Here is a 15,974-nt window from a genome sequence, read left to right as displayed (position 1 = left end):
CCCACAGCTGGAATCTGAACATCATCCACAGGAGTGTAGACTGATGAGAAATAGTCATTCAACAGCTCTGCCATCGCCCGGGAATCTGTCCTGAACTGTCTTTCAGTGGCCCTAAAGCATCTTTAATGGTCTTCTGACTCCTGACGGAGCTGGAAAGACATTTGCTATTATTCTCAGAATTGGGCACCATCTTCTTTTCCAAAGATCTCTGAGCTTCTCTAATGGCTGCTTTTGTCTCCCTCGATTGTGGGTGATATTTGACCCAATTCTCCTGTAAACTGAATTCATCCTGATCTGATCTGGGTTAAATGTAAGACAGTTCGGGGAGTCAGGAATCATTCACCGCTAGACCCACACTGAGAGGTAAAACCCCAGACGGTTCCTTAGTAAGGATTCCTCTGGTACCTCAGCATATCTTTGTCAGCTATCTTACAGTCCACTCCTGGAGGCCCCACTCCCTGAGCCTACAACCTTCAGCAGGGTCAGTGGTGGAGTTCCGCAGTGGGAGTGATCCCAGAGTAACTGTCGGGATCGCTCCCACCCTGTGGATGGTCCGGGTCGTGTATTTTTAGTGATCCTGGTGTACCGGGTACGGTAGCAGAGTGGTTATGTTACTGGGCTCGTAATCCAGCAGGCCTGGACTAAAATCCAGAGTCATGAGTTCAAATCCCGCCACGGCAGCTGGCGAATTTAAATTCAATTAATTAAATAAAAAAATCTGGAATTAAAATACTAGTATCAGTAATGATGGCCATGAAACTGCCGGATTGTCGTAAAAACCCAGCTGGTTCACTAATGTCCTTTCGGGAAGGAAGCCTGCCGCCCTTACCTGGTCTGGCCTATATGTGACTCCAGACCCACAGCAACGTGATTGATTCTGAATTGCCCTCTGAAATGGCCCAGCAAGCCACTCAGTTGTAAAATCTCGCTACGAAAAGTCATAATAAGAATAAAACCAGACGGATCACCCGGCACCGTACACGACAACAGCAAAACACCAAGCCCAGTCGACCCTGCAAGGTCCTCCTTACTAACATCTGGGGACTTGTGCCAAAATTGGGAGAGCTGTCCCACAGACTTGTCAAGCAACAGCCTGACATAGCCACACTCACAGAATCATATCTTTCAGCCAACGTCCCAGACTCTTCCATCACCATCCCTGGGGATGTCCTGTCCCACCGGCAGGACAGACCCACCAGAGGTGGCGGTACAGTGATATACAGTCAGGAGGGAGTGGCCCTGGGAGTCCTCAACATTGACTCTGGACCCCATGAAATCTCATGGCATCAGGTCAAACATGGGCAAGGAAACCTCCTGCTGATTACCACCTACTGTCCTCCCTCAGCTGATGAATCAGTCCTCCTCCATGTTGAACACCACTTGGAGGAAGCACTGAGGGTAGCAAGGGCACAAAATGGACTCTGGGTGGGGGACTTCAATGTGTAGCACCACTACTGACCGAGCTGGCCGAGTCCTGAAGGACATAGCTGCTAGACTGGGCCTGCGGCAGGTGGTGAGCGAACCAACACGAGGGAAAAACTGACTTGACCTCGTCCTCACCAATCTCCCTGTCGCAAATGCATCTGTCCATGACAGTATTGGTCGGAGTGACCACCGCACAGTCCTCGTGGAGATGAAATCCCGTCTTCGCACTGAGGACACCATCCAACGTGTTGTGTGGCACTACCACCGTGCTAAATGGGATAGATTCAGAACTGGGCATCCATGAGGCGCTGTGGGCCATCAGCAGCAGCAGAATTGTATTCCAGCACAATCTGTAACCTCATGGCCCGGCATATTCCTCACTCTACCATTACCAACAAGCCAAGGGATCAACCCTGGTTCAATGAGGAGTGTAGAAGAGCATGCCAGGAGCAGCACCAGGCGTACCTCAAAATGAGATGCCAACCTGGTGAAGCTACAACTCAGCACTACATGCATGCTCAACAGCGGAAGCAACATGCTATAGACAGAGCGAAGCGATTCCACAACCAACGGATCAGATCAAAGCTCTGCAGTCCTGCCACATCCAGTCGTGAATGGTGGTGGACAATTAAACAACTAACAGGAGGAGGAGGCTCTGCAAACATCCCCATTCTCAATGATGGCGGAGTCCAGCACGTGAGTGCAAAAGACAAGGCTGAAGCGTTTGCAACCATCTTCAGCCAGAAGTGCCGAGTGGATAATCCATCTCAGCCTCCTCCCGATATCCCCACCATCACGGAAGCCAGTCTTCGGCCAATTCGATTCACTCCACGTGATATCAAGAAACGGCTGAGTGCACTGGATACAGCAAAGGCTATGGGCCCTGACAACATCCCAGCTGTGGTGCTGAAGACTTGTGCTCCAGAACTAGCTGCGCCTCTAGCCAAGCTGTTCCAGTACAGCTGCAACACTGGCATCCACCCGACAATGTGGAAAATTGCCCAGGGATGTCCTGTCCACAAAAAGCAGGACAAATCCAATCCGGCCAATTACCGCCCCATCAGTCTGCTCTCAATCATCAGCAAAGTGATGGAAGGTGTCGTCGACAGTGCTATCAAGCGGCACTTGCTCACCAATAACCTGCTCACCGATGCTCAGTTTGGGTTCCGCCAGGACCACTCGGCTCCAGACCTCATTGCAGCCTTGGTCCAAACATGGACAAAAGAGCTGAATTCCAGAGGTGAGGTGAGAGTGACTGCCCTTGACATCAAGGCAGCATTTGACCGAGTGTGGCACCAAGGAGCCCGAGTAAAATTGAAGTCAATGGGAATCAGGGGGAAAACTCTCCAGTGGCTGGAGTCATACCTAGCACAAAGGAAGATGGTAGTGGTTGTTGGAGGCCAATCATCTCAGCCCCAGGGCATTGCTGCAGGAGTTCCTCAGGGCAGTGTCCTAGGCCCAACCATCTTCAGCTGCTTCATCAATGACCTTCCCTCCATCATAAGGTCAGAAATGGGGATGTTCGCTGATGACTGCACAGTGTTCAGTTCCATTCGCAACCCCTCAGATAATGAAGCAGTCCGAGCCTGCATGCAGCAAGACCTGGACAACATCCAGGCTTGGGCTGATAAGTGGCAAGTAACATTCGCGCCAGATAAGTGCCAGGCAATGACCATCTCCAACAAGAGAGAGTCTAACCACCTCCCCTTGACATTCAACGGCATTACCATCGCCGAATCCCCCACCATCAACATCCTGGGGGTCACCATTGACCAGAAACTGAACTGGACCAGCCATATAAATACTGTGGCTACGAGAGCAGGTCAGAGGCTGGGTATTCTGCGGCGAGTGACTCACCTCCTGACTCCCCAAAGCCTTTCTGACATCTACAAGGCACAAGTCAGGAGTGTGATGGAATACTCTCCACTTGCCTGGATGAGTGCAGCTCCAACAACACTCAAGAAGCTCGACACCATCCAAGATAAAGCAGCCCGCTTGATTGGCACCCCATCCACCACCCTAAACATTCACTCCCTTCACCACCGGCGCACTGTGGCTGCAGTGTGCACCATCCACAGGATGCACTGCAGCAACTCGCCAAGGCTTCTTCGACAGCACCTCCCAAACCCGCGACCTCTACCACCTAGAAGGACAAGGGCAGCAGGCGCATGGGAACAACACCACCTGCACGTTCCCCTCCAAGTCACACACCATCCCGACTTGGAAATATATCGCCGTTCCTTCATTGTCGCTGGGTCAAAATCCTGGAACTCCCTTCCTAACAGCACTGTGGGAGAACAGTCACCACACGGACTGCAGCGGTTCAAGAAGGCGGCTCACCACCACCTTCTCAAGGGCAATTAGGGATGGGCAATAAATGCCGGCCTTGCCAGCGACGCCCACATCCCGTGAACGAATAAAAAAATAAATAAATAAATAACACGCACACATCAATAAAACCGGGAATTCTGGAAACACACTGCAGGTCCTTCTTTATCTGGAGATCAAATGACTGTTGTATAATTGTACCAGCAGTTAACAGGCTCCTGTGAACTCCTCCCTCTGCTATTTTAATTCAGACTTTAAATCATTTATTTTAAATGGGTTTATTTTAAATGAGTCAACGCCTGCCTTAAATGGTAGACTCAGGACTGTCGCACAAACAGGTTAAATCTTCATAGAATAATGACCACGGTCATTTTTAGACTGGACGCCACACAGTGACTTTGCTGTCAGTGAAGAGAGACGAGAAAGACCAAAGTGCCGTTTGCCCCTCTCAGTGTGGCCCTGAAGGACTGTGTCCAGGCTGAAGTTCTGTTCCCACCGGACGATCCTCCCCCCAGATTGTCCTTTCTGAGCTCCAGTCAGGTGATGCTAAACACTCAGGTGGGAAAGACCAAAATCTACAACAAGGTGTTTAAAACAAAGCTGATTTATTTAACAGATATCCAGAATATTAAACTCTAGCCCAGTTATCGGGGTTATTAACATCAGGAGAAACAAACCCCAACTGTCAGAATGAACATGGTTCAGTCCTGGATGGGATTAACAGCAGAATCCAACCCCTGCAGTCATATGTGAACTCACTGGAGTCTCAGCACGTGTGATGACTGAGTGAATCCCTTCCCACACACGGAGCAGGTGAACAGTCTCTCAACCAATGGGCATGCGTTGATGTGTCAGCAGTTCATTTCTGCATTTAAAGCTCTTCTCACAGTCACTGAGTTAAAAGGTCACTCAATAGTGTCAACAAGTTGATGTTTCAGAAGGTGGGATGATCGAGTGAATCTCTTCCCACACATGGAGCAGGTGAACAGTCTCTCCCCAGTGTGAGTGTGTCGATGTCTCAGCAGTTCGTTTCTGATTTAAAATCTTTTCTCACAGTCAGAACATTGAAAGGTCTCTCTTCAGTGTGAACTCGCTGGTGTGACAGAAGGAGGGATGACCGAGTGAATCTCTTCTTTCACACAGAGCAGGAGAACGGCCTCTCCCTCGTGTGAACTCGCTGGTGAGTGCGTTGGTGTTTCAGCAGATTAAATTTGCTTTTAAACCTCTTCTCACAGTCAGAACATTTAAAAGGTCTCTCCCCAGTGTGAACTCGCTGGTGTGTCAGCAGGGCGGATGACTGAGTGAATCCTTTCCCACACACGGAGCAGGTGAACGGCCTCTCCCCAGTGTGAGTACGCTGGTGTCTCATGAGATCAGTTTTGCTTTTAAACCTCTTCTCACAGTCAGAACATTGAAAAGGTCTCTCCCCAGTGTGAACTCGCTGGTGTTTCAGCAGGTCGGATGACTGAGTGAATCCCTTCCCACACACGGAGCAGGTGAACGGCCTCTCCCCAGTGTGATTGCGTCGATGAGTTTCCAGCTCTGAAGGGTAATTGAATCCCTTCCCACAGTCCCCACATTTCCACGGTTTCTCCGTGGTCCGGGTGTCCTTGTGTCTCTCCAGGTTGGACGATCAGTTGAAGCCTCGTCCACACACAGAACACGTGTACGGTTTCTCCCCGCTGTGAATGGTGTGATGTTTTTTCTGGCTGTGTAATTGGGGAAAGCTCTTTCCACAGTCAGTGCACTGGAACACTCTCACTCGGGTGTGTGTGTGTCTCGGTGCTTTTCCACTCACACTGATGTTTGAAATCTTCTCCCACGGATAGAACAGACAAACATTTCTCCTTCCACATTCAAAGGCCGATGATATTCAGGTCCTGATGAATCGAGTGACTCTGTCAGATCTTGACGTGATCTTTGATTTGAGTTTCCCTCTGTAAATCCTCCCCTGTAAAAGGAGTTTATAAAAGTTATCAATGTAATTGCAGGATAGAAATTCAGATCAGATAGCTCTACTTTCTATGGAACATTATTTCCTCTCTCATTACTCAAAGCTGTAAATCCCCCGTCCCACACACTCTCCCTCCTCCCTGTGCTGAAATCCAAACCCATCGCATCATCTTTCAGTGGCCCGAAACCATGAGTGAAAGGGTGAGAGAGTGAGTGTGAGAGTGAGTGTGAGAGAGTGAGTGTGAGAGAGTGAGTGTGAGAGAGTGTGAGTACAGCAGTGGGCTCGGTGTGAAGAATGAAGTGGGGCAGGTGGAGCATGTTTCAGTGGGGCAGCAGTGATCATAATCTCATTCGGTTTAGAACAGTTATGGAAAAGGACAGGGGACAGTCAAATGTGAAAATTCTTAACTGGAGGAGGGCTAATTCCAGTGAGTTAAAAAGGGATCTTGTCCAGGTGGATTGGAATCAAAAATTGGCAGGCAGAACAGTAATTGAACAGTGGGAGGCCTTCAAGGAGGAGTGGGTTTGGGAACAGAGTAGACAGATTCCCACGAGGAGGAAAGGAACAGCATCCAAAGCTCGAGCTCCCTGGATGACTGAAGATTTCGAGATCACCATTTCTCCTTTATTTAAAGACGCTCCCTGACCGATCACCATTTCTCCTTCATTTACAGACGCTCCCTGACCGATCACCATTTCTCCTTCATTTACAGACGTTCCCTGACCGATCGCCATTTCTCCTTCATTTTCAGACGCTCCCTGACCGATCACCATTTCTCCTTCATTTGCAGACGCTCCCTGACCGATCACCATTTCTCCTTCATTTGCAGACGCTCCCTGACCGATCACCATTTCTCCTTCATTTACAGACGTTCCCTGACCGATCGCCATTTCTCCTTCATTTTCAGACGCTCCCTGACCGATCACCATTTCTCCTTCATTTGCAGACGCTCCCTGACCGATCACCATTTCTCCTTCATTTACAGACGCTCCCTGACCGATCCCCATTTCTCCTTCATTTACAGACGCTCCCTGACCGATAACCATTTCTCCTTCATTTACAGACGCTCCCTGACCGATCCCCATTTCCCCTTCATTTCCCGGCGGGTAGTGAGGGGGGGATAATGTTCACTGTTTTATATTCGGGTCTGGGGCCGCACTCGGGGTTTGTAAAGCCTGAGCCTGGGCCTGAGCCCGGACCCGGGCCCCGGGGTTTATTGAGCCTCTTGCTCCGATCCTCTGACCTGCACCGAACGCGCTCCTCCCGCAGCCTCGACTGGCCGCGCATGCTCAGGACACACTGACTGATAATAAGTCACAACTGCGCCTGCGCGCTGGGCTCCACGGATTCAGATGGGGCACAATCTGAACCGCGCTGCATGCTGGGTGATGCAGCCGCCATTGATGATCTTAATATCAGGCCGAAAAACAAAAACATTGGAAGCAGATAATTCAAGTGTTTAATTTATAATATAAATAATTCAATCGTTCAATTCATTTCATAAATAATTGAACAGTTCAATTCATTAAATAATCAATTGTTTAATTTATTACATGAACAATTAGTTTAATTTATCATAGAAATAATTCAATAGTTTAATTCATTATATAAATATTCCTTCATTTAATTTATTATATAAAGAATTCAATATTTAGTTGAATTATTTATATAATAAATTAAACACGAGACTTCTTTATGTAATAAAGTCAACAATTGATTGTGTGTAATGAATTAAACCTTTGAATTATTTATAATAAATGAAACACTTGATTATTTATATAATAAATGAAACACTTGATTATTTATATAATAAATGAAACACTTGATTGTTTATATCATAAATAACGTTTTGAAATTCTTCATTCAATAAATTAAATAATGGATTATTAAGATGCTTAAATAAACACTTGAATCTTTGTATGATAAGTTAAACCTTTGAATTAATTATATAATTTAAACACTTGACCTCTTTATATAATAATTTTAACACTTGGATTATTTATATAATAAACTAAACCATATAATTGGTTATTTGTATAATGAATTAAACCATTGTTTCTTCATAGAATAAATTTAACACTTGAATTATTTATACAATAAATTAAACAATTGATTTTTTATATAATAAATTAGACATGCATTATTATATAATAAATTAAACTATTGAATTATTTGGATACTTAATTTATTATGAAAATAATTCAATAGTTTAATTTAACAACTGACGTAGTTATGTAAGACATTAAACAATTGATTATTTATATAATGAATTAAACTATTGAATTATTTATACAATAAATGAAACAGTTGAATTATTTAGATAATAAATGAAACAGTTGAATTATTTAAATAATAAATTAAACAACGGAGCTATTTATATAGTAAATTATACACTTCAATTATTATATAATTAAACTACTGAATTATTTATCAAATATATCAATTTAATTATTCATATAATAAATTAAACAATTCAATAATTTACATAAAAATTAAACACTTGAATTATTTATAAAATATTAAACAATTGAACTATTTACATAATAAATTTAGCTATTGAATTTTTTATACAATAAATTAAACTCTTGGTTATTTACAGAATAAATTAATCAATCGAATAATTTAAACTATTGAATTCTCTTTATAATAAATGAAACATTTGAAGTATTCATATAATAAATTAAACACTTGAAAACAATTTAATTATTGATATAATAAAATAAGCAATTCATTATTTATTTAATGAATTAAAATATTGAGTTATTTATATTACATTTTAAACTTTTTAATTATTTATATAATAAATGAAGCCAGCTTGGACAAAATGGAGGCAAGCGCAGAGTCCGTCTTGGACAAAATGGCGGCCGGCGCGGCCACCATCTTGGAAAAAATGGCCGCCGCCGCCATCTTATCAGATGGCGGCAAGCGGCCGACAGAGTGTCCCCAGTGATCCCGCAGTGACCCCAGAATGTCCCAGTGACCCCAGAGTGATGCCGGGGTCCCAGCGTGCACCCAGTCAGCCCAGAGTGAGGCCAGGGTGCAGCCGGGGATCCCAGAGCGATGCCAGAGCGGCGGCCTTTGCGTTTGGGCCACCAGAACAACCACCACCACAACTGTACTGTACGTGTACAGCACAGAGTGGGTAAAAGGGAACGATTCACTCCTGTCTGGTACTGTACGGCCCGTGTGTGTCTCAGTGTCAGCTCCTGTCCATGTACAGCACACAGTGGGTAAAGGGGAACGATTCACTCCTGTCTGGTACTGTACGGCCCGTGTGTGTCTCAGTGTCAGCTCCTGTACATGTACAGCACACAGTGGGTAAAAGGGAACGATTCACTCCTGTCTGGTACTGTACGGCCCGTGTGTGTCTCAGTGTCAGCTCCTGTACATATACAGCACACAGTGGGTAAAAGGGAACGATTCACTCCTGTCTGGTACTGTACGGCCCGTGTGTGTCTCAGTGTGAGCTCCTGTACATGTACAGCACACGGTGGGTAAAAAGGAACGATTCACTGAGAGATTGCAATGTTGAGTGTAACGGTTATTTGAGGGGTTCAGTCCCTAATCGGGCTGTGTTTTGACAGACGCTTTTTAAAATAAGGAGTTGAGTTTAGTTTTGGGAGGTGGGTACAATCCGTGTCTGGGACTCACTGGCCCTGTGAATATTGAATTTTGCTTACAATATGGTGTGTTTGGATTAATAGGGGACAAGGTTTAACTCCACTGGGCTGGATTGTTTTTATAAATCTCTCATTGACTGGGTCTTTCAGACCAGGATGGGAGCTGCTTCTCTCTCTCTCTCTGTAAACACCCTGAGGCAGTGAAACACTCTCTGACAAACTGTTCACAGGAACCAACCCATCAGACATGGGGAATATACAAATACCTGGGACTGGAAATGAGCCTCCCACCAACAGAGCAGAGAGAAGGAGGAAATCATCACACCTTCAAGATCTGGATCGGTTTTGTCATTGGAGCAGGTTCGGGTTAATTTTACTGCTTTAAAGTTATGTTATGGGACCAGTGAGACTGAGACACACACACACACACACACACAGACTGTACAGTCAGGAGACACGTGTCCCTTGCACAGACATTGGGTTTGAATTGAGCTGAGCTGTGCCACAAATGAATATGGGATTAAAATCTCAAATTCCAATCAGTTTGCTCCCGAGCTTCCCCATGTGTCTGTGTGGTTCCATTACAATACAATTTCACATGGGGGCCCAAAATGGCTTCGGAATTAACACGATTTCTTTCTGAGTTGTCAGTGACCTTTTCAAAAATTAAACTTCAAACTAAGAAAACATTTGGAGGCTGTTTTCACATTTCGGCCCTCTGGGTGCTGCAGGACGCTCCCTGAAAGAGCTTTTAATTTCAATTAAGACCCGAGATATGTCACATTGTCAGCCTCTGAATAATAGTTTGATCCACTTTGTGTTATTTCTGAAAAGTTGCACTTGCAATGAACGAAGGGAGGAATTTGGGCTCGAACAGATGGTGATATTCTGGCATGACGGAGCTGGGCAGAGATGAGCGATTGGGTCCACAGCATTCCTGCCCTCCCCACCATCTTCTTTAACTTATATTTTTGTATTGCTAGAAACAGCATGTAAGGGGTTAACTCCTGATACCATATAAAGTTTGTTACTGTGTGTCTCAGTGTCAGCTCCTGTACATGTACAGCACATGGTGCGTAAAAGGGAACGATTCACTCCTGTCTGGTACTGTACGGCCCGTGTGTGTCTCAGTGTCAGCTCCTGTACATGTACAGCACACAGAGAGAGATAGAGAGAGAGATAGAGAGAGACAGAGAGAGAGACAGAGAGAGAGAGAGAGAGACAGCGAAAAACACAGCGGGAGAGTGGGAGATAGGCAGAGAGACAGCGAGGGGGACAGATAGGTAGTGAGAAAAACAGAGAGCGAGAGAGAAAGAGAGCGAGGGGGAGAGAGATAGAAAGAGAGCGAGAGAGAGACAGAGAAAAAGGCAAAGACAGGGCGAGAGGGACAGAGAGAGCGAAGGACAGAGAGAGCGAAGGACAGAGAGAGCGAAGGACAGAGAGAGCGAAGGACAGAGAGAGCGAAGGACAGAGAGAGCGAAGGACAGAGAGAGCGAAGGGCAGAGAGAGCGGGAGAGAGGCAGAGAGAGCGGGAGAGAGGCAGAGAGAGCGGGAGAGAGGCAGAGAGAGCGGGAGAGAGGCAGAGAGAGCGGGAGAGAGGCAGAGAGAGCGGGAGAGAGGCAGAGAGAGCGGGAGAGAGGCAGAGAGAGCGGGAGAGAGGCAGAGAGAGCGGGAGAGAGGCAGAGAGAGCGGGAGAGAGGCAGAGAGAGCGGGAGAGAGGCAGAGAGAGCGGGAGAGAGGCAGAGAGAGCGGGAGAGAGGCAGAGAGAGCGGGAGAGAGGCAGAGAGAGCGGGAGAGAGGCAGAGAGAGCGGGAGAGAGGCAGAGAGAGCGGGAGAGAGGCAGAGAGAGCGGGAGAGAGGCAGAGAGAGCGGGAGAGAGGCAGAGAGAGCGGGAGAGAGGCAGAGAGAGCGGGAGAGAGGCAGAGAGAGCGGGAGAGAGGCAGAGAGAGCGGGAGAGAGGCAGAGAGAGCGGGAGAGAGGCAGAGAGAGCGGGAGAGAGGCAGAGAGAGCGGGAGAGAGGCAGAGAGAGCGGGAGAGAGGCAGAGAGAGCGGGAGAGAGGCAGAGAGAGCGGGAGAGAGGCAGAGAGAGCGGGAGAGAGGCAGAGAGAGCGGGAGAGAGGCAGAGAGAGCGGGAGAGAGGCAGAGAGAGCGGGAGAGAGGCAGAGAGAGCGGGAGAGAGGCAGAGAGAGCGGGAGAGAGGCAGAGAGAGCGGGAGAGAGGCAGAGAGAGCGGGAGAGAGGCAGAGAGAGCGGGAGAGAGGCAGAGAGAGCGGGAGAGAGGCAGAGAGAGCGGGAGAGAGGCAGAGAGAGCGGGAGAGAGGCAGAGAGAGCGGGAGAGAGGCAGAGAGAGCGGGAGAGAGGCAGAGAGAGCGGGAGAGAGGCAGAGAGAGCGGGAGAGAGGCAGAGAGAGCGGGAGAGAGGCAGAGAGAGCGGGAGAGAGGCAGAGAGAGCGGGAGAGAGGCAGAGAGAGCGGGAGAGAGGCAGAGAGAGCGGGAGAGAGGCAGAGAGAGCGGGAGAGAGGCAGAGAGAGCGGGAGAGAGGCAGAGAGAGCGGGAGAGAGGCAGAGAGAGCGGGAGAGAGGCAGAGAGAGCGGGAGAGAGGCAGAGAGAGCGGGAGAGAGGCAGAGAGAGCGGGAGAGAGGCAGAGAGAGCGGGAGAGAGGCAGAGAGAGCGGGAGAGAGGCAGAGAGAGCGGGAGAGAGGCAGAGAGAGCGGGAGAGAGGCAGAGAGAGCGGGAGAGAGGCAGAGAGAGCGGGAGAGAGGCAGAGAGAGCGGGAGAGAGGCAGAGAGAGCGGGAGAGAGGCAGAGGGAGAGAGAGGCAGAGGGAGAGAGAGGCAGAGGGAGAAAGAGGCAGAGGGAGAAAGAGGCAGAGGGAGAAAGAGGCAGAGGGAGAAAGAGGCAGAGGGAGAAAGAGGCAGAGGGAGAAAGAGGCAGAGGGAGAAAGAGGCAGAGGGAGAAAGAGGCAGAGGGAGAAAGAGGCAGAGGGAGAAAGAGGCAGAGGGAGAAAGAGGCAGAGGGAGAAAGAGGCAGAGGGGGGAGACAGAGAGACAGACTGCGAAAAACACAGCGGGAGAGTGGGAGATAGGCAGAGAGACAGCGAGGGGGACAGATAGGTAGTGAGAAAAACAGAGAGAGAGAGAAAGAGAGCGAGGGGGAGAGAGATAGAAAGAGAACGAGAGAGAGACAGAGAAAAAGGCAAAGACAGGGCGAGAGAGGCAGAGAGAGCGAGACAGAGAGAGGGGTAAAGAGGCAGAGGGACAGAGAGAGAGGGACAGAGAGACAGAGAAAAAGACAGAGAGAGAAGGGCAGAGAGAGAAGGGCAGAGAGAGAAGGGCAGAGAGAGAAGGGCAGAGAGAGAAGGGCAGAGAGAGAAGGGCAGAGAGAGAAGGGCAGAGAGAGAAGGGCAGAGAGAGAAGGGCAGAGAGAGAAGGGCAGAGAGAGAAGGGCAGAGAGAGAAGGGCAGAGAGAGAAGGGCAGAGAGAGAAGGGCAGAGAGAGAAGGGCAGAGAGAGAAGGGCAGAGAGAGAAGGGCAGAGAGAGAAGGGCAGAGAGAGAAGGGCAGAGAGAGAAGGGCAGAGAGAGAAGGACAGAGAGAGAAGGACAGAGAGGCAAAGAGAGAGAGAGAGAGAGAGAGGCAGAGACAGAAAAAGACAGAGAGAGTGGGGGGAGAGAGAGAGAATAACAGAGAGAGAGGCAGAGAGATCGAGAGAGAGAGAAAATGACAGAGCGGGGATCGAGGCAGAGAAAGATAGAGGAACAGAGAGTGAGAGAAAAAGACAGAGCGAGGGGGAGAGAGAGTGTGAGGGGGTCTCCTGCCAGAAAGTGGGACGTGTGTCGGTGAGGGTCCTGCAGGGTGTTTGGGTGATGTGCCTGCCATGGTTGAATAGCTGCCAGTGTGTGTGACCTGTGGGTTGTGGGTGTGCGGCTTGCGACAGTGGTAATGTGTGAGGGTGAGGGGAAGCATCTGATTGAAAGAGTTTATTGGTGGGTGGGAGATGGGGGCCCCCCCTTGCTGGTGAGAAGCCATAAAACAGCCCAGAGAGGCCTGGCTGCTCGCAGGAATCGGGTAAATCACCAGGCAGTACCAATCCACTCTCTGCCTCTCTCCCCCTCACTCTCTGCCCCTCTCTCTTTTTCTCTCTCTCTGTCCCCCTCTCTCCTTCTGCCTCTCACCCTCTCTGTCTTTCTCTCTCTGACTCTCTCCCCGCTCTACCTTTTTCTCTCTCTCTCTCTCTGCCTCTCGCCCCCCTCTCTCTCTGTCCTTTTCTCTCTCTCTGCCCCTCTCTCTCTGCTGTCTCTCTGAATTTCTCTTGATTGAAAAGTACTCAGGTACGGTACGGCCCGTGTGTGTCTCAGTATCGGCTCCTGTACATGTACAGCACACAGTGGGTAAAAGGGAACGATTCACTCCTGTCTGGTACTGTACGGCCCGTGTGTGTCTCAGTGTCAGCTCCTGTACATGTACAGTACACAGTGGGTAAAAGGGAACGATTCACTCCTGTCTGGTACTGTACGGCCCGTGTGTGCCTCAGTGTCAGCTCCTGTACATGTACAGCACACAGTGGGTAAAAGGGAATGATTCACTGAGAGATTGCAATGTTGAGTGTAACGTTTATTTGAGGGGTTCAGTCCCTAAACGGGCTGTGTTTTGACAGACACTTTTTAAAGTAAGGAGTTGAGTTTCGTTTAGGGAGGTGGGTACAATCCGTGTCTGGGACTCACTGGCCCTGTGAAATATTGAATTTTGCTCACAATATGGTGTGTTTGGATTAATGGGGGACAAGGTTTAACTGCACTGGGCTGGATTGTTTTATAAATCTCTCATTGACTGGGTCTTTCAGACCAGGATGGGAGCTGCTTCTCTCTCTCTCTCTGTCAACACCCTGAGGCAGTGAAACACTCTCTGACAAACTGTTCACACGAACCAACCCATCAGACATGGGGAACAGACAAATACCTGGGACTGGAAATGAGCCTCCCACCAACAGAGCAGAGAGAAGGAGGAAATCATCACACCTTCATGATCTGGATCGGTTTTGTCTTTGGAGCAGGTTCTGGTTAATTTTACTGCTTTAAAGTTATGTTATGGGACCAGTGAGACTGAGAGACACACACACACCCACACACACACACAGACTGTACAGTCAGGAGACACGTGTCCCTTGCACAGACATTGGGTTTGAATTGAGCTGAGCTGTACCACAAATGAATATGGGATTAAAATCTCAAATTCCAATCCGTTTGCTCCCGAGCTTCCCCATGTGTCTGTGTGGTTCCATTACAATACAATTTCACATGGGGGCCCAAAATGGCTTCGGAATTAACACGATTTCTTTCTGAGTTGTCGGTGACCTTTTCAAAAATTAAACTTCAAACTAAGAAAACATTTGGAGGCTGTTTTCACATTTCGGCCCTCTGGGTGCTGCAGGACGCTCCCTGAAAGAGCTTTTAATTTCAATTAAGACCCGAGATATGTCACATTGTCAGCCTCTGAATAATAGTTTGATCCACTTTGTGTTATTTCTGAAAAGTTGCACTTGCAGTGAACAGATGGTGATATTCAGTTGGACGGTCGGTACTGAGGGAGCGCTGCACTGTCAGACGGTCAGTGTGTGTCTCAGAGTCAGCTCCTGTACAATGTCCCAGTGATCCTCCAGTGTCCCCAGAATGTCCCAGTGATCCTCCAGTGTCCCCAGAATGTCCCAGTGATCCCCCAGTGTCCCCAGAATGTCCCAGTGATCCCCCAGTGTCCCCAGAATATCAGTGATCCCCCAGTGTCATCCCAGTGTCCCCAGAATGTCCCAGTGATCCCCCAATGTCCCCTGAATATCCCAGTGATCCCAGAGTAACCCAGACATTACTCACGTGACCCCCATTGGGTCCAGGCTGCGGTGAAGGTCTCAGTCAGTCAGTCCCCAGCGGAGAGAACGATTCTTGGCCCAGGATTCCCCCTCATCCTCCTCCTTCTCACAAAATGTCTCTTTCTGGATCATCTCCTTGCAGCATTTCATCGAAAAGTTTCCTGAGGGGAGAGAGAGAGAGAGAGGGAATTGATTACAACACAAAAGCAAGGGATTAAAAAGGCACAGCAAGAGCCCAGAGCTTCCTCTCCTCCCACTCCCCCTCTCTCCCCCCTCTCTCCCCCCTCCCTCTCCCAGTTACACCGACAATCCCTCAGCCCCAACACTGAGACACAAATCCCGGTTACAAACCAGAGAATCCAAAGAGAGAGAAAAGTTGGGAGAGAGACAGAGAGAGAAATACACTCAGGACAAGCTGGAGGACCCCAGCAGACTGAGAGATTGTCCCCGCCCCTGGGGAGGGTTTGGGACGAGACACACGGCCATCCCCTACCCCCGGGGAGCTCTCCACTTCAGCCTTTGAGATATTCTGTAAGGAATCTTACAACACCAGGTTATAGTCCAACAGTTTTATTTGAAAATCACAAGCTTTCGGAGGCTTTCTCCTTTGTCAGGTGAGTGTGGGATTCCATAGTCAGAGCACAATGCCTGGTGATTACAGATAATCTTTCCAACTGCCCGTTGTCAAGGCAATCAAAGGAGTCGAATAGTGTTCAGACAGAGAGACGTTACATACGGGACGACTTAATATACTGATTGTCCCGTATGTAACGTCTCTCTGTCTGAACAC

The 15,974-nt window shown here is 48.5% G+C and overlaps 1 long non-coding RNA gene across 1 annotated transcript; it reads right to left on the bottom strand.

The window, feature by feature from the left end:
• Window positions 1-4,341: 4,341 nt before the first annotated feature.
• On the bottom strand, window positions 4,342-15,484 carry LOC137311138 (uncharacterized). The gene is made up of 2 exons (XR_010960220.1): window positions 15,189-15,484; window positions 4,342-5,704 (listed from the first exon to the last, which is right to left on the bottom strand). It is a non-coding gene; the product is annotated as an uncharacterized lncRNA (long non-coding RNA).
• Window positions 15,485-15,974: the final 490 nt, after the last annotated feature.

The sequence above is a fragment of the Heptranchias perlo genome, unplaced genomic scaffold (assembly GCF_035084215.1).
Source record: "Heptranchias perlo isolate sHepPer1 unplaced genomic scaffold, sHepPer1.hap1 HAP1_SCAFFOLD_304, whole genome shotgun sequence".
NCBI lineage: Eukaryota > Metazoa > Chordata > Chondrichthyes > Hexanchiformes > Hexanchidae > Heptranchias > Heptranchias perlo.
The sequence above is the reverse complement of the archived record's forward strand: the minus strand, read 5'-3'. Positions and strand labels throughout refer to the sequence as shown.